At 46.1% G+C, this 22,823-nt stretch overlaps 1 pseudogene; it reads right to left on the bottom strand.

Annotated features, from left to right (window-relative positions):
* Positions 1-22,363: 22,363 nt before the first annotated feature.
* LOC126427479 (5S ribosomal RNA) lies at positions 22,364-22,481 on the bottom strand (annotated as a pseudogene).
* Between the last annotated feature and the right edge of the window lie 342 nt (positions 22,482-22,823).

The following is a 22,823-nucleotide window of genomic DNA, read 5'->3' as shown; positions in this document are numbered from 1 at the left end:
ACTCTTATGTTTTCATCACTTTTTTGGAAGGGATTATCACATCCACAAGAAAACCTAAATCGGGCAAGGTAGAAGAATCTTTTTACCCATTCGCCAAGTGTGCAAGTTAGGTGGGTCGACAACATATTCCTGTCATGTGACGCACATGCCGTCACCAGTGTCGTATAGAATATATCAGACGTGTTTTCCTATGGAGGAATCTGTTGACCTATGACCTTGCGAGCAAATATTTTCGGTTCCCATTGGAGAGGCACGTCCTTTCGTCTACTAATCGCACGGTTTTGCAGTGCGGTCGCAAAACACAGACACTGAATTTATTACAGTGAACAGAGACGTCAATGAACGAACGGACAGATCATAACTTTGCGAAAATAAAGTAAGTAAACTTTCCGCTCGAGGGAAGACTTGAACCAACGACCTCTCGTTCGGCAGCTGCTCACGCTAACCACGGGACCATGGCGCTCCTGAACTCACGTTATCCTTGATGTAGCCTATATTGCGCATGGACTACTCAGTTTGTATATTTTGCTTATTTTTTTCATAGTTCCACACAACTTCTTCCTGTTTTCTCGATTGATCTGTGTTCAGTTTTTCAAGGCCTATCCACTGTGCCAACTTATAACTAAATCTGAGTGGGGTGCGATTGGGAGGTTCCCTTGTTAGAACTACTTAAACCTCACTAACCTAAGGACATCACACACACGCATGCCCGAGGCAGGATTCGAACCTGCGACCGTAGCAGTCGCGCGGTTGCAGACTGTAGTGCCTAGAACCGTTCGGCCACACCGGCCGGCTCGGTATCCGCTCGACTGGCGATAAATAAAACAAACGCCCCCCACGCAGCTCCAGCTCGGCACACCGCCGCCCCCGCCGCCGCCCTGTTTACTTTCGCGTCGGCGGCGGAAGAATGACCCGCGGCTGCGGGGGCGGCAGCGCGCGACCTTCAGCTATTTATTTTTTCCGCTCCCCTGCTCGCGCACACCTTCCCCTACCCCTCCCGCTCCGCCGGTTTCCTCCGCTCGACCGGCAGGCGGCTCCACCGTCGCAGGACCGTGACGTCATAGCTGGCGCTGTGCAGTCCGGCCGGCCCTGTGACCTTTGGCTGCAGCCTGTGTGTGTGTGTGTGTGTGTGTGTGTGTGTGCGCCCTTGGGACATCCGTGCAAAGGGAGGGGTGGGGGTGAGGGAGTGACGTGTAGGCGCGCAGCCCGGCCAATCAATGGCCACCCTGCAACATCCCGCGGAAGCGATCTCCGTCGCGTATTTCTTCCTGCCGCCGGCCCCTTTTACGCCCTCTGATCCCCTTTTCCTCGTTCGCCCTTTGTCTGCCGCCTCGCCCGACTGCCTGCTGCTCCCATTCTGTTATCCGGCGCGTGCGCAAGCGGCGCTCCTTATTGGCAGTAGCTGCTGGTCCCGTCCACAGCGGGGCAACGCCGACTGCGCCACTTACGAGGGGCTTTTGAAATGTTCGTGCAAAGTCAGAGAGGTGACTCCACCGGCGCGTATCGAGGTCATGTTTAGTTAGCAGCATCTTTGGAACGAACGCACACCAAGTTCCAGCCATATTTGTCTGTTTCTTTGTGTTTGGCATTCGTGTGAATCAAGGTTATGGCGACTGTCTTTGCGCATTTGCGAGGGATAATCCTCATCGACTGCCTGGAAAAGGGTAAAAATATTACAGTTGGGACCGCAAGAAAAACGCTGGCGATTCGACCGCAAAAAAGTCCTTTTCCATCATGTCAATGCACCAGCATACATCTCAGCAGTTCTGGTCGCAAAAAAACGGACGAAAAAGAATTTCGTGCGGCGATTAAACATTTCTTTATGAAAGGCGAAACGCCTCTGGAGACTAAAGAGAAGTTTCATATTCATTACAGTCACTCTGCACCTTCGATCAGAACACCTTATAAGCGGTTTCAAAATTTTCCGAGTGGCCATATGTCCACAAGTGATGCTGAACGTTCTAGATGCCTTGTGGAGGTTACAACTTCAGAAATCATTGATAAATTCCATTATTTGGTCATGGATGACAGAAGAGTTAAGGTGCGTGAGATTTCTGGTGCTGTGGGCATCTCGAATGAACGGGTGCATTTTGCATAAACATTTGGACATGAGAAAGCTATCCATAAGATGGGTTCCGCGATTGCTCACGCTTGACGAAAAACGGAATCGTGCGTAGTGTTGCAAGGATCGTTTGCAGCTGTTCAGGAAGAATCCGCAGGACTTTAAGCGTCGTTTCGTCACTGTGGATGAAATATGGATACATTACTACACTCCTGACACCAAACAACACTCTAAACAATGGGTTAATAAGGCAGAATCCGCACCAAAAAAGGCGAAGACCATTCCTTCGACCGAAAAGGTTATGGCGACTGTCTTTCGAGATTCGCAAGGGATAATCCTCATCGACTATCTGGAAAAGGGTAAAAATATTACAGGTGGGACCTCAAGAAAAACGCAGGCGATTGGACCGCAAAAAAGTCCTTTTCCATCATGACAATGCACCAGCACACGCCTCAGCAGTTGTGGTCGCAAAATTAATGGAAATAGGATTCCAACTCGTTTCACATGCCCCCTATTCTCCAGACGTGGCTCGCTCGGACTACTACTTGTTCCTCAATTTGAAGAAATGGCTGGCGGGACAAAGATTTTATTCAAACGAGGAGGTGATTGCAGCAACTAATAGCTATTTTGCAGACTTGGACAGTTCCTATTATTCGGAAGGCATCAACAAATTAGAACTGCGTTGGATGAAGTGTATAGGTCTAAAAGGAGACTATGTCGAAAAATAAAAAAGGTTTACCCCAAACACGTAAGTACTTTTTTTTTTTTTTGCACGGACTTCTCGGACGCCCTCATACATCTCGCGACTCACCCTCGGACGGACATTTCTCTTTGTACATCATATCGGTCCGAATACACTGGTGTGCAAAACTTCAGGACCAAAGTAACTTGCCATGGTGTGTCACTGCCAGGAAACGTAATTAATGGACAGTAATGGACTTTGTGTACGTATTTCATTGAAGAGTGAAAGAAACTGGTACACCTGCCTAATATCATGTAGGGCTCCTGCGAGCATGCAGAAGTGCTGCAACACTTTGTGGCATGGAGTCAAATAATGTCTGAAGTAGTGCTGGAGGGAACTGACACCATGAATCCTGAAGGGCTGTTCATAAATCCGTAATAGTACGAGAGGGTGGAGAAATGTACGGTCCCCCTGAATAGGTCAGGCGTGCACTACACGCAGGAAGCGGCTACAAGGGTAGCGGAGTACGTGTGGAGTGCACATGTGGGTATTTTAGGTTAGAGACTTCCCTCCATAGGCACGACAAGACGCCTCCTGAGACGCGGCAAGGTAGGAGTAGGCAAAACGCAACACGGTATGACAATATTAATGTAGTAATAGTAAACTGCAGGAGCGTCTATAGAAAGGTCCCAGAACTGCTCTCATTAATAAACGGTCACAATGTCCACATAGTACTAGGGACGGAAAGTTGGCTGAAACCAGACGTAAACAGTAATGAAATCCTGAACTCAGATTGGAATGTATACCGCAGAGAGAGGCTGGACAGTGAAGGGGGAGGCGTGTTTATAGCGATAAGAAGTGCAATAGTATCGAAGGAAATTGACGGAGATCCGAAATGTGAACTAATTTGGGTGAAGGTCACGGTTAAAGCAGGCTCAGACATGGTAATTGGATGTATCTATAGGCCCCCTGGCAGCAGCTATTGTGGCTGAGCACCTGAAGGAAAATTAGGAAAATATTTCAAATAGATTTCCCGACCATGTTATAGTTCCGGGTGGAGATTTTAATTTGCCGGATATAGACTGGGAGACTCAAACGTTTATAACGGGTGGCAGGGACAAAGAATCCAGTGAAATTTTTTGAAGTGCTGTAACTGAAAACTACCTTGCGCAGTTAAACAGAGAATCGACTCGTGGCGATAACATATTAGACCTTCTGGTGACTAGCAGACCCGAACTATTTGAAACAGTTAACGCAGAACAGGGAATCAGCGATCATAAAGCAGTTACTGCATCCATGATTTCAGCCTTAAATAGAAATATTAAAAAAAGGTAGGGAGATTTTTCTGTTTAGCAAAAGTGACAAAAAGCAGATTTCAGAGTACTTGACGGCTCAACACAAAAGTTTTGTCTCAAGTACAGATAGTGTTGAGGATCAGTGGACAAAGTTCAAAACCATCGTACTATATGCATTAGGTGAGTATGTGCCAAGCAAGATCGTAAGAGATGGAAAAGAGCCACCGTGGTACAACAACCGAGTTAGAAAACTGCTGCTGAAGCAAAGGGAACTTCACAGCAAACATAAACATAGCCAAAGCCTTGCAGACAGACAAAAACTACCTGAAGCGAAATGTAGTGTGAGGAGGGCTATGCGAGAGGCGTTCAACGATTTCGAAAGGAAAGTTCTATGTACTGACTTGGCAGAAAATCCTAAGAAATTTTGGTCTTATATCAAAGCGGTAGGTGGATCAAAACAAAATGTCCAGACACTCTGTGACCAAAATGGTACTGAAACAGAGGATGACACACTAAAGGCTGAAACACTAAATGTCTTTTTCCAAAGCTATTTCACAGAGGAAGACTGCACTGTAGTTCCTTATCTCGATTGTCGCACAGATGACAAAATGGTAGATATCGAAATAGACGACAGAGGGATAGAGAAACAATTAAAATCGCTCAAAAGAGGAAAGGCCGCTGGACCTGATGGGATACCAGTTCGATTTTACACAGAGTACGCGAAGGAACTTGCCCCCCTTCTTGCAGCGGTGTACCGTAGGTCTCTAGAAGAGCGTAGCGTTCCAAAATATTGGAAAAGGGCACAGGTCACCCCCGTTTTCAAGAAGGGACGTCGAACAGATGTGCAGAACTATAGACCTATATCTCTAACGTCGATCAGTTGTAGAATTTTGGAACACGTATTACGTTCGAGTATAATGACTTTCCTGGAGACTAGAAATCTACTCTGTAGGAATCAGCATGGGTTTCGAAAAAGACGGTCGTGTGAAACCTAGCTCGCGCTATTCGCCCACGAGACTGAGAGGGCCTTAGACACGGGTTCCCAGGTAGATGCCGTGTTTCTTGACTTCCGCAAGGCGTTCGATACAGTTCCCCACAGTCGTCTAATGAACAAAGTAAGAGCATATGGACAATCAGACCAATTGTGTGATTGGATTGGAGAGTTCCTAGATAACAGAACGCAGCATGTCATTCTCAATGGAGAGAAGTCATCCGAAGTATGAGTGATTTCAGGTGTGCCGCAGGGGAGTGTCGAAGGACCGTTGCTATTCACAATATACAGATGATGCTGTGGTGTATCGAGAGGTTGTAACAATGGAAAATTGTACTGAAATGCAGGAGGATCTGCAGCGAATTGACGCATGGTGCAGGGAATGGCAATTCAATCTCAATGTAGACAAGTGTAATGTGCTGCGAATACATAGAAAGATAGATCCCTTATCATTTAGCTACAAAATAGCAGGTCAGCAACTGGAAGCATTTAATTCCATAAATTATCTGGGAGTACGCATTAGGAGTGATTTAAAATGGAATGACCATATAAAATTAATCGTCGGTAAAGCAGATGCCAGACTGAGATTCATTGGAAGAATGCTAAGGAAATGCAGTCCGAAAACAAAGGAAGTAGGTTAGTTGTTCGCCCACTGTTCGAATACTGCTCACTGGTGTGGGATCCATACCAGATAGGGTTGATAGAAGAGATAGAGAAGAACCAACGGAGAGCAGCGCGCTTCGTTACAGGATCGTTTAGTAATCGCGAAAGCGTTACGAAGATGATACATAAACTCCAGTGGAAGACTCTGCATGAGAGACGCTCAGTAGCTCGGTACGGGCTTTTGTTGAAGTCTCGAGAAGATACCTTCACCGAGGAGTGAAGCAGTATATTGCTCCGTCCTACGTATATCTCGCGAAGAGACCATGAGGATAAAATCAGAGAGATTAGAGCCCACACAGAGACATACCGACAATCTTTCTTTCGACGAACAATACGAGACTGGAATAAAAGGGAGAACCGATAGAGGTACTCAAAGTACCCTCCGCCACACACCGTCAGGTGGCTTGCGGAGTATGGATGTAGATGTAGATGTAGAGGGTGGAGATCTCTTCTGAACAGCACGTTTCGTGGCATCCAAGATCTGCTCAATAACCTTCATGTCTGGGGAGTTTGGTGGTCAGTGGCTGTGTTTAAACTTTCTGGACGTGTGGGGTGTCGCTTTGTTGTGATGGAATTACCCGTCGGAATGTAGGATGGACATGAATGGATCAGAGAGGGTGCTTCCGACGGGTGTCCGCAGTGTCCGGAGCAAGTATGGTGGGTCTGACACACCGGTGTCAATGTGTTCTTTTTTCCATTTCCAGGAGTGTATTTCTGTATCTGAATACGCATACCTATACCAGTTTCTTTGGCGCTTCACTGTATATTTAAGTGATTAACACTGCAAGATCACGGGTTAATCTGACCTTGAGGTGTAATTGGCAGAATGATGAATGCAAGCATGGAGACGTGCTCGCTTAGCATTGTACAGGAGCTGGTTGTCTGATGGAGTTTCATACCTGTTGCACTTGGTCGGTCAATACAGGGGCGGTTAATGCTGGTTGTGGATCACCCGTGAGTTCTGTCCATTGGAGAGAGATCTTCTGGCTGAGCAGGCCAAGCACAAACAATCCTGTTGGCAGAAGATCTGCAACTGAGCGTTACAGCAGAGGTTGAAAATACCGCTTCAGCTTTAAGTTACTTTGTTTTCACGCGACTGGTTTCGTACTGTTTTTCGCCCATCCTCAGGTGTCGTACTGGAAATAGGAAAAAACTAGAGATAATTTACACTCGCCGCAACACACATAAAAACAAAAACTTTTAAAAAACCTTTCGAAACCGCCGGTCGGGCTAGGTCCTATGAAACCTATGACAACGTGCAAGTGTCTCGAGACAGTACTACGGACAACTGCTTGAGTAATGAATATACAGGGTGTTACAAAAAGGTGTGGCCAAACTTTCAGGAAACATTCCTCACACACAAAGAAAGAAAATATGTTATGTCGACATGTGTCCGGAAACGCTTACTTTCCATGTTAGAGCTCATTTTATTAGTTCTCTTCAAATCACATTAATCGTGGGATGGGAACACACAGCAGCAGAACGTACCAGCGTGACTTCAAACACTTTGTTACAGGAAATGTTCAAAATGTCCTCCGTTAGCGAGGATACGTGCAACCACCCTCCATCGCATGGAATCCCTGATGCGCTGATGCAGCCCTGGAGAATGGCGTATTGTATCACAGCCGTCCACAATACGAGCACGCACAGTCTCTACATTTGGTACCGGGGTTGCGTAGACGAGAGCTTTCAAATGCCCCCATAAATGAAAGTCAAGAGGGTTGAGGTCAGGAGAGCGTGGAGGCCACGGAATTGGTCCGCCTCTACCAATCCGTCAGTCACCGAATCTGTTGTCGAGAAGCGCACGAAGACTTCGACTGAAATGTGCAGGAGCTCCATTGTGTACGAACCACATGTTGTGTCGTACTTGTAAAGGCACGTGTTCTAGCAGCACAGTTAGAGTATCCCGTATGAAATCATGATAACGTGCTCCATTGAGCGTAGGTACAAGAACATGGGGCCCAATCGAGACATCACCAACAATGCGTGCCCAAACGTTCACAGAAAATCTGTGTTGATGACGTGATTGCACAATTGCGTGCGGATTCTCGTCAGTCCACACATGTTGATTGTGAAAAGTTACAATTTCATCACGTTGGAATGAAGCCTCATCCGTAAAAACAACATTTGCATTGAAATGAGGATTGACACATTGTCGGATGAACCATTCGCAGAAGTGTACCCGTGGAGGCCAAACAGCTTCTGATAGTGCCTGCACACGCTGTACACGGTACGGAAACAAGTGGTTCTCCCGTAGCACTCTCCATACAGTGACGTGGTCAACGTTACCTTGTACAGCAGCAACTTCTCTGGCGCTGACATTAGGGTTATCGTCAACTGCACGAAGAATTGCCTCGTCCATTGCAGGTGTCCTCGTCGTTCTAGGTCTTCCCCAGTCGCGAGTCATACGCTGGAATGTTCCGTGCTCCCTAAGACGCCGATCGATTGCTTCGAACGTCTTCCTGTCGGGACACCTCCGTTCTGGAAATCTGTCTCGATACAAACGTACCGCGCCACGGCTATTGCCCCGTGCTGATCCGTACATCAAATGGGCATCTGCCAACTCCGCATTTATAAACATTGCACTGGCTGCAAAACCACGTTCGTGATGAACACTAACCTGTTGATGCTACGTACTGATGTGCTTGATGCTAGTACTGTAGAGCAATGAGTCGCATGTCAACACAAGCACCGAAGTCAACATTACCTTCCTTCAATTGGGACAACTGGCGGTGAATCGAGGAAGTACAGTACATAATGGCGAAACTAAAATGAGCTCTAACATGGAAAGTAAGCGATTCCGCACACATGTCCACATAACATCTTTTCTTTATTTGTGTGTGAGGAATGTTTCCTGAAAGTTTGGCCGTACCTTTTTGTAACACCCTGTATACAAATGATATCCCGACACTTCGGCTGTGCTGCGGTGCCCGAGCGCCGCGTGTACCAGCCGCCGTGTGCTGCCTGTGAGCGCAGAACAGGGAGTAGCGGATGCGAACGAGGAGGCAAAGTGGTACACCAGAGTGGCAAAAGTGCTGCCACCTATCGACGTATTGACAGTATACACTGTAAGGTTTCGCTACTTTCCTTGTTGTCGTCAATGAAGTCGAATGCCCCGCCAATGTGCTGCACCATTGGTCGGAGGATGGCACTGACGTATCGTACAGCCGTTACGGCGCCTTCCGTGACCACCAGCGGCGTACGTCGGCCCCACATAATGCCGCCCCAAAACAGCAGGGAACCTCCACCTTGCTGCACTCGCTGGCAGCCGTACCGGGTTGCCTCGAGACACGTCTCCGACGATTGTCTGGTTGAAGGCATATGCGGTGAAGAGAACGTGATGCCAATCCTGAGCGGTCCGTTCGGCATGTTGTTGGGCCCATCTGTACCGCGCTGCTCGGTGTCGTGGTTGCAAAGATGGACCTCGCCATGGACGTCGGGGGTGAAGTTGCGCATCGTGCAGCCTATTGCACACAGTTTCAGACGCAACACGACGTCCTGTGGCTGCACGAAAAGCATTATTCAACATGGTGGCGTTGCCGTCAGGTTTCCTCCGAGCCATAATCCGTAGGTAGCGGTCATCCACTGCAGTAGTAGCCCTCGGGCGGCTGACCGAGGCCTGTCATCGACAGTTCCTGTCTCTCTGTATCTCCTCTGCGTCCGAACAACACTGTGAGACGCCTGGACACTTGTTGACAGCTCTACCTGGCAGAAAGTAACAATGCGGACACGATCGAACCGCGATATTGACCATATCGGCACGGTTGAACTACAGACAACACGACCCGTACCTCCTTCCTGGTGGAATGACTGGAACTCATCGGCTGTCTAATAGGCGCTGCTCATGCATGGCTGTTTACATCTTTGTGCGAATTTGGCGACACCTCTGAACAGTCAAAGGGGCTGTGTCTGTGATACAATACCCACAGCCGACGTCTATCTTCAGGAGTTCTGGGAACCGGCGTGATGCAAAACATTTTTTGATGTATGTGTATGAGTTGGACAAAAAATTTACAGACGCGCGAAATTTGGCACGGACTTCAATGCGAGATGCCTTTAATAGGTTCCACAACGAAACATAGTCTCGAAATTTGTTAGAAAATCCGAAGAAATTCTGGTCGTATCTAAAGTACACAAGCGGCAAGACGCAGTCAATACCTTCGCTGCGCAGTGCCGATGGTACTGTTACCGGCGACTGTGCCGCTAAAGCGGAGTTATTGAACGCAGTTTTCCGAAATTCCTTCACCGGGGAAGACGAATGGAATATTCCAGAATTTGAAACACGAACAGCTGCTAGCATGAGTTTCTTAGAAGTAGATACCTTAGGGGTTGCGAAGCAACTCAAATCGCTTGATACAGGCAAGTCTTCAGCTCCAGATTGTATACCGATTAGGTTCCTTTCAGATTACGCTGATACAATAGCTCCCTACTTAGCAATCATATACAACCGCTCGCTCACCGACAGATCTGTACCTACAGATTGGATAATTCTGCAGGTCGCACCAGTGTTTAAGAAGGGTAGTAGGAGTAATCCATCGAACTAGAGACCTATATCATTGACGTCGGTTTGCAGTAGGGTTTTGGAGCATATACTGTATTCAAACATTGTGAATCACCTCGAAGGGAACGATCTATTGATACGTAATCAGCATGGTTTCAGAAAACATCGCTCTTGTGCAACGCAGCTAGCTCTTTATTCGCACGAAGTAATGGCCGCTATCGACAGGGGATCTCAAGTTGATTCCGTATTTCTAGATTTCCGGAAAGCTTTTGACACCGTTCCTCACAAGCGACTTCTAATCAAGCTGCAGTCCTACGGGGTATCGTCTCAGTTGTGCGACTGGATTCGTGATTTCCCGTCAGGAAGGTCGCAGTTCGTAGTAATAGACGGCAAATCATCGAGTAAAACTGAAGTGATATCAGGTGTTCCCCAGGGAAGCCTCCTGGGACCTCTGCTGTTCCTGATCTATATAAATGACCTGGGTGACAATCTGAGCAGTTCTCTTAGGTTGTTCGCAGATGATGCTGTAATTTACCGTCTAGTAAGGTCATCCGAAGACCAGTATCAGTTGCAAAGCGATTTAGAAAAGATTGCTGTACGGTGTGGCAGGTGGCAGTTGACGCTAAATAACGAAAAGTGTGAGGTGATCCACACGAGTTCCAAAAGAAATCTGTCGGAATTCGATTACTCGATAAATAGTACAATTCTCGAGGCTGTCAATTCAACTAAGTACCTGGGTGTTAAAATTACGAACAATTTCTGTTCGAAAGATCACATAGATAATATTGTGGGGAAGGTGAGCCAAAGGTTGCGTTTCATTGGCAGGACACTCGGAAGATGCAACAAGTCCACTAAAGAGACAGCTTACACTACACTCGTTCGTCCTCTGTTAGAATATTGCTGCGCGGTGTGGGATCCTTACCAGGTGGGATTGACGGAGGACATCGAAAGGGTGCAAAAAAGGGCTGCTCGTTTTGTATTATCATGTAATAGGGGAGAGAGTGTGGCAGATATGATACGCGAGTTGGGATGAAAGTCGGTAAAGAAAAGACGTTATTCGTCGCGGCGAAATCTATTTACGAAATTTCAGTCACCAACTTTCTCTTCCGAATGCGAAAATATTTTGTTGAGCCCAACCTACAGAGGTAGGAATGATCATCAAAATAAAATAAGAGAAATCAGAGTTCTAACAGAAAGGTTTAGGTGTTCGTTTTTCCTGCGCGATGTTCGGGAGTGGAATGGTAGAGAGATAGAATGATTGTTGTTCGATGAACCCTCTGCCAAGCACTTAAATGTGAATTGCAGAGTAATCATGTAGATGTAGAAAGTATTGAAACACCACGAGACACGCTTTCTTGAACATAAATGCAGGCGCCAGCACAGACTGCAGGTTGCCCTGCTGTATTTGACCACAGACGGCGCCTGAGAACCGTCCTCAAAACGTTGCAAGGATCAGTCGTGTTCAGAACAATGTAGTTGTGAATGTGATATGTCGGAGCTAAATAAATTCGAACGTTGCAAAATTGTTGGCGCTCGTATAGTGAGTGCTTCTGTAACCAAGGTAGTCGCAGTGTTTCAAGATGCACCGTATTTATACCACATACAGGGGAAGTGGGAATACATCATGCAGTAAGTGACACCAAAGACGAAATTGTGTGTTGAGTGATTGTGGCGGACGGTCAGTGAAGAGGATTGTGAGGAAAAGTTAGAGGACAGTGGCAAAAGTCAGTGCAGAACTGAATATCGCGCTCGGGAACACTTTCAGCAACAAAACAATACGAAGGGGGGGGGGGGGGGGGCGGGGGGAATCCCAAAACCACTTATAATGATGCAGACGGCCGTAATACAAAATTTAGTGCTGAATCAACAAAACCTGGACAATGCAGCAACAGAAGCAACTCATTTGGCTGTAAGCGAGTTCTTTCACACTATTTCCAAATTCTGGCCGATTTTACCTCCCAAGAGTGAAACATGGCGGAGCTTAGATGATCATTTCGGTATTTCACAAGTTCTATGGTTAGGAATGAAAACTTTGAAGTTTGCCGATGACATTGTAATTCCGTCAGAGACAGCAAAGGACTTGGAAGAGCAGTTGAACGGAATGGACAGTGTATTGAAAGGAGGGTATAAGATGAACATCAACAAAAGCAAAACGAGGATAATGGAGTGTAGTCGAGTTGCGTCGGGTGATGCGGAGGGAATTAGATTAGGAAATGAGACACTTAAAGTAGTAAAGGAGTTTTGCTATTTGGGGAGCAAAATAACTGATGATGGTCGAAGTAGAGAGGATATAAAATGTAGACTGGCAATGGCAAGGAAATTTGTTAACATCGGATATAGATTTAAGTGTGAGGAAGTCGTTTCTGAAAGTATTTATATGGAGTGTAGCCATGTATGGAAGTGAAACATGGACAATAAATAGTTTAGACAAGAAAGAATAGAAGCTTTCGAAATGTGGTGCTACAGAAGAATGCTGGTGATTAGATGGGTAGATCACATAACTAATGAGGAGGTGTTGAATAGGATTGGAGAGAAGAGGAGTTTGTGGCATAACTTGACTAGAAGAAGGGATCGGTTGGCAGGACATGTTCTGAGGCATCAAGGGATCACCAATTTAGTATTGGAGGGAAGCGTGGAGGGTAAAAATCGTAGAGGGAGACCAAGAGATGAATACACTAAGCAGATTCAGAAGGATGTAGGCTGCAGTAAGTACTGGTAGATGAAGAAGGTTGCACAGGATAGAGTAGCATGCATGGAGAGCTGCATCAAACCACTCTCAGGACTGAAGACCACAACAACAACAACAACATATATAAAATCTTTTTTAGCTGTGTGGGAATGCCAGACTGGTACGACTTTATCTGTAAATGAACCATCGCTGACTTTACAAGGCGGCAGATCGGCTGTTATTACAAGTCGGGTGGGGAGGGGGGGGGGGTTGGGAGCGCAATGGGGAAGTTAAGTCGCAGCGTACCATAGCCGCAACGGAAATAACTCCAGCAGTGAGGGGGAGGGGGGAGGAGGTAAGCAACGATTCTATCGCGTGACTCTGGGGCGTCCGTCAAAAAAGTGGGGGGAGTTCGGGGGCAGAGTGGTGCTGCTGGAGCTGGAACCTGTAATTTCTGTGATTGGCCGCGCGGTTTCGGCACGTGGAGCTTTCATTCCTTTTTTTTCTTTTTTTACTCACTGTAGTCATTCGGCACGGAGTAGGGCGCACAGCCTAGCAACTGAATTACGGTGATTTATGTCCATTCTCTGAAGCGTTATGGCATCATTAAGCACCGACGGCGTGTGCGAAATGGTTGGTTGGTTGGTTTGTGGGATTAAAGGGACCAGACTGCTACGGTCATCGGTCCCTTTGTCCAAGTACTAAAAACACCCACAGAGAATAAAAACGATTAACAGAATAGAGCACAGACGACACAGAACAAGAGAAACTGAGACAAAGACCAGACAAAACGAACTAAAATCACACAGAGTGTGACGGTGGTTGGCCGACCATAGAAATAAAAAAGGAAAAGCCAACCACTTAAAACACGTTAAAAAATCAGTGTAAAACCGGAGGCCAAAGGCTAGAATCAACACAAAACAATAAAATAAAACAGAAACACTTAGGTTAAATGATTGTGCGAAATGCACGCTGCGAAATGGCAGCCACGCATAAGTAATGGTCATTCATGAGCCTCACGGTCGTCAGCTCTGCGTTAGAAATGTTCTAGCAAACTAATATGTAAATGAGGTAACCAGTAAATTTCGCTATGGTAAAAAAAAGAAAGAGCGAATAAAAATTGTGTGCTCAGTTCGGGTGCGTGCCGTAGTTTTCCCGCGTAACCGTCGGGATTAAAATGATAACAAGCATTTCGTACTAATATACGAGGGTAATCCCAAAAGTAAGGTCCCCTATTTCTTTATAAGTACATAGACTTGTTCATTTCTACAATAGCTTACAGCTTGAACATTTATCTATTTTTCGACATAATCAACATTTCTGTCGATGCATTTCTGTGGACGCCGTGGCAGTTTTTCTATGCCCATGTCATACCAGCTCGCCGCCATGCTGTTCAGAAAGTTATGAATCTCTTCTTTCACCTCGTCGTCGGAGCTGAGTCGCTGGGACCACAGTTAACGCTGACAGGTAATGTGAGACTGAAAAAACTCAAAAGGGCAATTCAGAGCCGGAGAAGAGGAATGTTGAGCAAGGGCGTACACATTCTCCATGACAACGCTCGCCCACACATCGCTCGGCAAACCGTTGCTCTCATGCAACAGTTTCAGTGGAACATAATCAGCCACCCACGCTGTATCCTGACTTGGCGCCCAGTGACTGTCACCTGTTCCCTAGGTTAAAAGAACATTTGGCCGGAAAGCGATTCAGCTCCGACGACGAGGTGAGAGAAGAGATTCATTACTTTCTGAACACCACGGCGGAGAGCTGGTATGACATGGGCATACAAAAACTGCCGCAGCGTCTACAAAAATGCACTGACAGAAATGGTGATTATGTCGACAAATAGCTAAATATTCAAGCTGTAAACTGATGTAAACCATTGTAGAAATAAACAGGTCTATGTACTTATAAAAATAGGATACCTTACTTTTGGGAGTACCGCCGCATAATTGACCAGGCTCTGTAATTTACTGGTTACAGAGATTAGTAAGGAAGGAATCCAAATTTCGTCGCCTTGGCACGTTAGGACCCGTATATTTCCTGAAAGGTTACGGAAAAGGCTATATACGAGGGTTGGAACTTACATAGTGGCAGCTATTTACTCACAACCGATACAAAAGAGTTACATTTTTGCACCTGTACACGCCCGGTTCCCGGGTTCGATTCCCGGCGGGGTCAGGGATTTTCTCTGTCTCGTGATGGCTGGGTGTTGTGTGATGTCCTTAGGTTAGTTAGGTTTAAGTAGTTCTAAGTTCTAGGGGACTGATGACCATAGATGTTAAGTCCCATAGTGCTCAGAGCCATTTGAACCATTCTGCACCTGTTACTTTCCATCAAAGTAGTCACCAGCGTTGTGTATAACCCGTTGCCAGCGATGTGAAACGCGTAGTATACCGTTAGCAGAGCCTTTTCTGTTGATGGTGCGAATGGAGCGGTCTACTGCCTGTCGAATTTCTGTAACAGTTCTGAAGCGAATGCCACGAAGTGGTTCCTCCATCTTCAGAATCAAATCAAAGTCACAGGGACTTAAGTTCCGGGAGGAAATGAGGGGTTTAAAGTAGTAAAGGAATTTTGCTTTTTGGGGAGCAAACTAACTGATAATGGTCGAAGTAGAGAGGATATAAAATGTAGACTGGCAATGGCTAGGAAAGTCTCTGAAGAAGAGAAATTTGCTAACATCGAGTATAGATTTAAATGTTAGGAAGTCGTTTCTAAAAGTATTCGTATGGAGTGTAGCCATGTATGGAAGTGAAACGTGGACGATAAATAGTTTAGATAAGAAGAGAATAGAAGCTTTCTAAATGTGGTGCTACAGAAGAATGCTGAAGATTAGATGGGTGGATCACATAACTAATGAGGAGGTACTGAATAGAATCAGGGAGAAGAGGAATCTGTGGCACAACTTGACCAGAAGAAGGGATCGGTTGGTCGGATGTATTCGGAGGCATCAAGGGTTCACCAATTTAGTACTGGAGGGCAGCATGGAAGGTAGAAATCGTAGAGGGAGACCAAGAGATGATTCAGAAGGATGTAGGTTGCAGTAGGTATTGGGAGATGAAGAAGCCTGCACAGGATAGAGTAGCATGGAGAGCTGCATCAAACCAGTCTCAGGACTGAAGACCACAACAACAATACCTCTTGCCAGTCGTGGTGGATGTGCGGTTCTAGGCGCTGCAGTCCGGAATCGCGGGACTGCTACGGTCGCAGGTTCGAATCCTGCCTCGGGCATGGATCTGTGTGATGTCCTTAGGTTAGTTAGGTTTAAGTAGTTCTAAGTTCTAGGGGACTGATGACCTAAGATGTTAAGTCCCATAGTGCTCAGAGCCATTTGGACCATTTTTGAATACCATTTTTGATTGACCTCACATTCGTCGACGACGTGGCCCCGTTTTCCAGCAGTAAGGAAAAACTAATGCCCACAAGGGACAACTTGAAGGCGGCAGTCAGACTGGGTATCCGGCGATGAGCGGGGGTCGCACCTGTTCGAGGGACCCACTTCAGGCATTGGGAGACGGAACCTGATCCTACAACGCGTTCACAGGGTTAAATATCTCGATGACCGCCCCGGATAGCTGAGTGGTCAGCGCGACAGAATGTCAATCCTAAGGGCCCGGGTTCGATTCCCGGCTGGGTCGGAGATTTTCTCCGCTCAGGGACTGGATGTTGTGTTGTCCTAATCATCATTATTTCATCCCCATCGATGTGCAAGTCACCGAAGCGGCGTCAAATCGAAAGACTTGCACCTGGCGAAAGGTCTACCCGACGGGAGGCCTTGGCAACACGACATTTACAATATCTGGATGTGGTCTACATCTGCATCTACGTCCATACTCCGCAAGCCACCTGACGGTGTGTGTGGCGGAGGGTACCTTCAGTACCTCTATCGGTTCTCCCTTCTATTCCAGTCTCGTATTGTTCGTGGAAAGAAGGATTGTCGGTATGCCTCTGTGTGGGCTCTAATCTCTCTGATTTTATCCTCATGGTCTCTTCGCGAGATATACGTAGGAGGGAGCAATATACTACTTGATTCCTCGGTGAAGGTATGTTCTCGAAACTTTAACAAAAGCCCGTACCGAGCTACTGAGCTCCTGCAGAGTCTTCCACTGGAGTTTATCTATCATCTCCGTAACGCTTTCGCGATTACTAAATGATCCAGTAAGGAAGCGCGCTGCTCTCCGTTGGATCTTCTCTATCTCTTCTATCAACCCTATCTGGTATGGATCCCACACTGCTGAGCAGTATTCAAGCAGTGGGCGACAAGCGTACTGTAACCTACATCCTTTGTTTTCGGATTGCATTTCCTTAGGATTCTTCCAATGAATCTCAGTCTGGCATCTGCTTTACCGACGGTCAACTTCATATGGTCATTCCATTTTATATCACTCCTAACGCGTACTCCTAGATAATTTATGGAATTAACTGTTTCCAGTTGCTGACCTGCTATATTATAGCTAAATGATAAAGGATCCTTCTTTCTAACTATTCGCATCACATTACACTTGTCTACATTGAGATTCAATTGCCATTCCCTGCACCATGCGTCAATTCGTTGCAGAGCCTCCTGCATTTCAGTACAATTTCCCATTCTTACAACCTCTCGATATACCACAGCATCATCCACAAAAAGCCTCAGCGAACTTCCGATGTCATACACAAGGTCATTTATGTATATTGTAAATAGCAACGGGCCTACGACACTCCCCTGCGGCACACCTGAAATCACTCTTACTTCGGAAGACTTCTCTCCATTGAGAATGACATGCTGCGTTCTTTGCTGAGGAAGGATAGCCTGACGCGGAGATCAAAGTAGGTATCAAAACCGCAAACCGATCGTGCTTCAGAGTGATTCAGCGTTTTAAATCAAGCAGTCTCTCAAGGAATTTCAGACGACAGCTGTGAAAACACTGATCCAAGCCAGAGGGATATTATGGTTGCGAAACTCGGAGCTTCGAAAAAAAGTCTTAGTTTTTGGAGCCTTAAAGTGTTAAGTAAGATGTATCGTTTGGTAAAAGATTAGATCCCTGGATAATGTGTACCCTGGAAATCCTAAAAACCGTTGTAAAAGGATAACCACAAGTGAACTGTCAATTACGAACAAAACTGTGTCTGTTTATGTGTAAGTGTGCTATCAGTGATGAAATATTATTTTTGAACGAAAAAACTTTCCACCTTTACGGGTTTTGAACATAAAAATATTTAATAATAAATATATTTCTGTGTAAAAGACAAAGACTATGAGTATATCACGTCATGGTGTAACACCCCACCCGTCACTTATCTGGTTTTGGTCTGTGTTCACCCCAGGTAATTGACTAAAAGATCGACAGAGAGTGCAAAACTGCCGAAATGTCGGATAACCCAAAGAAAGTAATAAGGCCATGTGACTCCTGATTGAACTGCGGTGGCAGTGTTGACATTAATTGATTCAGAATTGATTCCTTTTAATTAAAAAGTGGTGCACATTGATGTTATATTCAGCTATTGAACACCAGATGCAAATGTTGAACATAAAATAACTTAAGAAAGTGACTTGGGATTTCAACTACTTGATTGAAAACAGATGCAGTCGATTAGAACAAAATTATTTTAAATAACGACCTTCAATCATCACATTACATCATTCTCCTAACAGGCAGTGGTAATAAATTGCGTTTGTGTGGAGTAAAGCACGATAACTCAAAAGTAATTCCTATCGACTGACCCAGGCGTAATGCGAAGTGTGAGTTCTACAATACACGGCCCACGATACCCTTGTGAAAACTTTGCTGACGTGATCCAACAAATTAATCAGTGGCCGGAGCGGGGGCAATATCACCGAATTCAGCGTGGCGGAACGGTGTCGTTGTGCAAACATCGGCCGGCCTCGTGGTGCTGCAAGGCTGCGCTCGTCTATTCACTCCTAGCTATCTTGCTCAGTACATAGCTGAATGAAAACTTTCTATCTACAAGCTCGATCGTTCCGTTTGTTAAGTCCTAAACTGCAGAGATGCTCACTCTCTCTCAGGCAAGCTGAGTAAAGAACCCCACGTCCGCACACTAGCTGGGAATGGAAGACTTTTACGGAGACTTCTACCAGTCCACTTTTCGCCTAGGTTTCCCCTCCAGCAAAATCACTTACGTCAATTGCAGCACAAGTCGCGTTAATTATGCGTCGCTTCCCAGCCCCGACCAATGCCTGCTCTGGGAAGTGAACAAATTCCCACAAAATTTCCCTTCCTCTCAACTTCTGCTATTTAGCTCCTCCCAGGCCACCCGTCAAGGTTAGCATCCGCACAAACACCAATTTGTCCGGAATTCTGACTCCCAGGAGAGTACTTCAAATTCCTCGGTCCTACGTTCCCATCGGAGGCCGGCGTATTTCATTCTGTCACTCTTCACCTGATTTACTTCAGAATCTGCCGACCGTGAATTCAGCTTGAAGTTGCTATAGTCACGAACACGCATATTTTGGCCTCTGTGGACCGCTCCACCGTAGCTTTGCGCGGCTTTCTCACATGTTTCGCTGAAAACGGGACGACGGACATTTATCAACAGGCGTACAAGTTCTCCGTCTGTTTCCCGGTACACCAGCATGGGGTCAACCACCCACTCACTGTCACTCATCTTAAGGCAGCTGGAGGCCGCACCCCATTACCGCTTTCTCAGAGTTTGAGCCACCCTAAGCTGCCTATTGTCGCTTCCCTTCGCCGCTCCCCTGCCGGCAATTCTGAGTACTTCCCTGGAATAAACTAGCCTCCAGTAAATCCACGCGTTTCCACAAAGTTTTCATGTTGTGTCAATTACTTTAAAACCATCACCCGACATTAATTATTCCAATACGTCGATGCTATACCCTCTACAAGATGCATTGTGCCTTGTCAGTCATTTTTGTTCAGCCCTACTATTCGCTGAATGTGAGTTCGGTGATCTTTAATGACTTCATGTAAGGGGCATAGTTCTTGCCAACTTACAATGGAATTTCTGTATAATTGTGTGTTAAAGATTTGGGCGAATAAAATGATCTCTCTGGTGGCAGCTCTGGAACCTACTGGACCCTTGTGTTCGAGGCTGCGCCTGCACGCACGTTCTTGTTACTAGTACATAAGTTTCATTCAGAATATATCTATTAAAAGTATTTGTCCTTGTAATCTCATTTCTTACCTGTCCCGTCATGTGAGTATGATTCGGTAGAAATAATTATCGCTGGAATTCAAGTTTTATCATTGGCCATCTGCCATTCTTTTGTCACAATGGCGCATTCTCAGCCATTACGTTAAATACAATTAATCACGTGATTTTCGGGTTTCACCCGCAGGACAACAAGAAAAATCCAGAACGAGATTTTCACTCTGCAGCGGAGTGTGCGCTGATATGAAACTTCCTGGCAGATTAAAACTGTTCGCCCGACCGAGACTCGAACCCGAGTTTTAGTCTTGGTCGGGCGCACAGTTTTAATCTGCCAGGAAGTTTCAACAAGAAAAATACTCTAGATATTTTTGCTATCAGGAAAGGAAAATACTTTTTGCAGAAAAGTTTCAAATTGAATATGCACGACGAATGCGAAGATAATAATTAACAATACGAGGCTCAGTCTTGCTTATGTGTAAATCGCTGACTGGTGAAAATCTTGTTTTCACTGGCGCAAATATTATTCAAATCATAATTAATACTATAAAACGTCAGTGTTTAGCAAAGAATTTAGGCAACATTGAGAAGAACAGCGCAGCTAAATGCGTGTGTCTGCAACAATATTTACGAGGGGGGACCCAAAAGAAACCGGACTCCGAGGGCGCTGCCACTCGTAGACGTAGCGCAGAGTTCTCACGCTAGATGGTGTTAGTAGAGACCTTCATGAAACAGCTGTGCAGACGGCGTCATTGTAGAGCTGAACGTGCAAGTGTGGTATTGTGTTTCTGACTGTTGGCGGGTTACCTCTGCGACGTCGCTATGGCAAATTTAAAAGAACAAAGAGTGTGTGTGAAATTTTGTTTCCTGCTTAAAAAACTGCAACGGAGACACAACAAATGCTTCAGAAAGCTTTCCAGGAGGACGCTATGAGCCGCACACAGGTTTTCGAGTGGTTTGGGCGCTTTAAACGTGGTGAGATGTGTGTTGAAGACCGAGCTCGTTCTGGACGCACTTCAACATCGCGAAATGAGGAGAACGTTGGAAAGGTCCGCCGAAATATCAACGAGAATCGTCGCCAAACGATCGACCAAATTTCAGCAGAGACAGGAATCAGTTGGAGCTCGTGCCAGCGGATTTTGAGTGAGGATTTGGACACGAGACGTGTTGCTGCTAAATTTGTTCCGCGCCTTCTCACACAGGAGCAAAAAACCATCCGCACGAATGAGTGTCAGGACTTGAAAACAGAGATTGAGCGTGATCCAAACTTCTTGAACAAAGTCATTACAGGGGATGAGAGTTGATGTTGCGGGTATGACCCAGAAACCGAGCAAGCGGCAAGCCAGTGGAGGACTCCCAACTCTCCCAGACCAAAAAAAGCGAGGCAAGTGAGGTCAAATGTGAAGACGATGATCATTTTTTTTTTATGTTCGTGGAATTGTGCATCGGGAATTCGTACCCCCAGGCCAGACTGTTAACCGGCACTTTTACTTGGATGTTTTAAGGCGTCTGCGAGATGATGTGAGGAGGAAACGCCCGGAACTTTGGCGATCGGGTGACTGGTTTCTGCATCACGACAACGCTCCAGCACACGCGGCCTTACGAGTGACCCACTATTTGGCATGTCAGAGGTGGTCTGTCGCTCCCCATGCTCCACATTCGCCGGACCTAGCCCCGTGCGTCTTTTTCCTATTTCCACGACTGAAAAAAAAAACGCTAAGAGGGAAGCGTAATGACGATGTGAAGGCGGTAAAAACAGCTTCGCAAAGGGCACTGGACAATATCAAACTTGAAGAGTTCCAAACATGCTTGCAATAGTGGGCAAAGACACTTGACAAGTGCATCCCATGTAATGGAGAGTATTTTGAAGGTGACTGAAGTAATTTTGTAAAAAGGTTCGTCAACAATCCGGTTTCTTTTGGGTCCCCCCTCGTATTTATTGGCCAATAACTACTAGACTATTGAACAAACCACGCGTATTTTTGAACTAGTCGTGTGGCTTGATAACAAAAGTAAATTGTCACAACCCAACCTAGTACTTTTACTCAGAATTGTTTGCCTGCGTAGCAATATTGATGGTTGTTAGTGTATATTTTACCTTCTATTTTGGATGTGCGAAATATACGCGACGTCACGACGTACATATACTGACAGCGACGATTACAAACGTAACAAACCGAGAAAAAAGACTCCGTCCGAACAGGCCATGAAGGCGCATTAGTACCGACCGGCCGCCGTGTCATCCTCAGCCCATAGGCGTCACTGGATACGGATATGGAGGATCACGTGGGCAGCACACCCGTCTCCCGGCCGTATTTTAGTTTACGAGCCCGGAGCTGCGGCTTCTCAATCGACTAGCTCCTCAGTTTGCCTCACAAGGACTGAGTGCACCCCGCTTGCCAACAGCGCTCGGCAGACCGGATGGTCACCCATCCAAGTGCTAGTCCAGCCCGACAGCGCTTATCTTCGGTGATCTGACGGGAACCGGTGTTACCACTGCGGCGAGACCGTTGGCGTAACAAACTGATATATATATATATATATATATATATATATATATATATATATATATATATATATATATATATATATATATATATATATATATATATACTCCTGGAAATGGAAAAAAGAACACATTGACACCGGTGTGTCAGACCCACCATACTTGCTCCGGACACTGCGAGAGGGCTGTACAAGCAATGATCACACGCACGGCACAGCGGACACACCAGGAACCGCGGTGTTGGCCGTCGAATGGCGCTAGCTGCGCAGCATTTGTGCACCGCCGCCGTCAGTGTCAGCCAGTTTGCCGTGGCATACGGAGCTCCATCGCAGTCTTTAACACTGGTAGCAT

Source organism: Schistocerca serialis, chromosome 11 (assembly GCF_023864345.2).
Source record: "Schistocerca serialis cubense isolate TAMUIC-IGC-003099 chromosome 11, iqSchSeri2.2, whole genome shotgun sequence".
NCBI lineage: Eukaryota > Metazoa > Arthropoda > Insecta > Orthoptera > Acrididae > Schistocerca > Schistocerca serialis.
The sequence above is the reverse complement of the archived record's forward strand: the minus strand, read 5'-3'. Positions and strand labels throughout refer to the sequence as shown.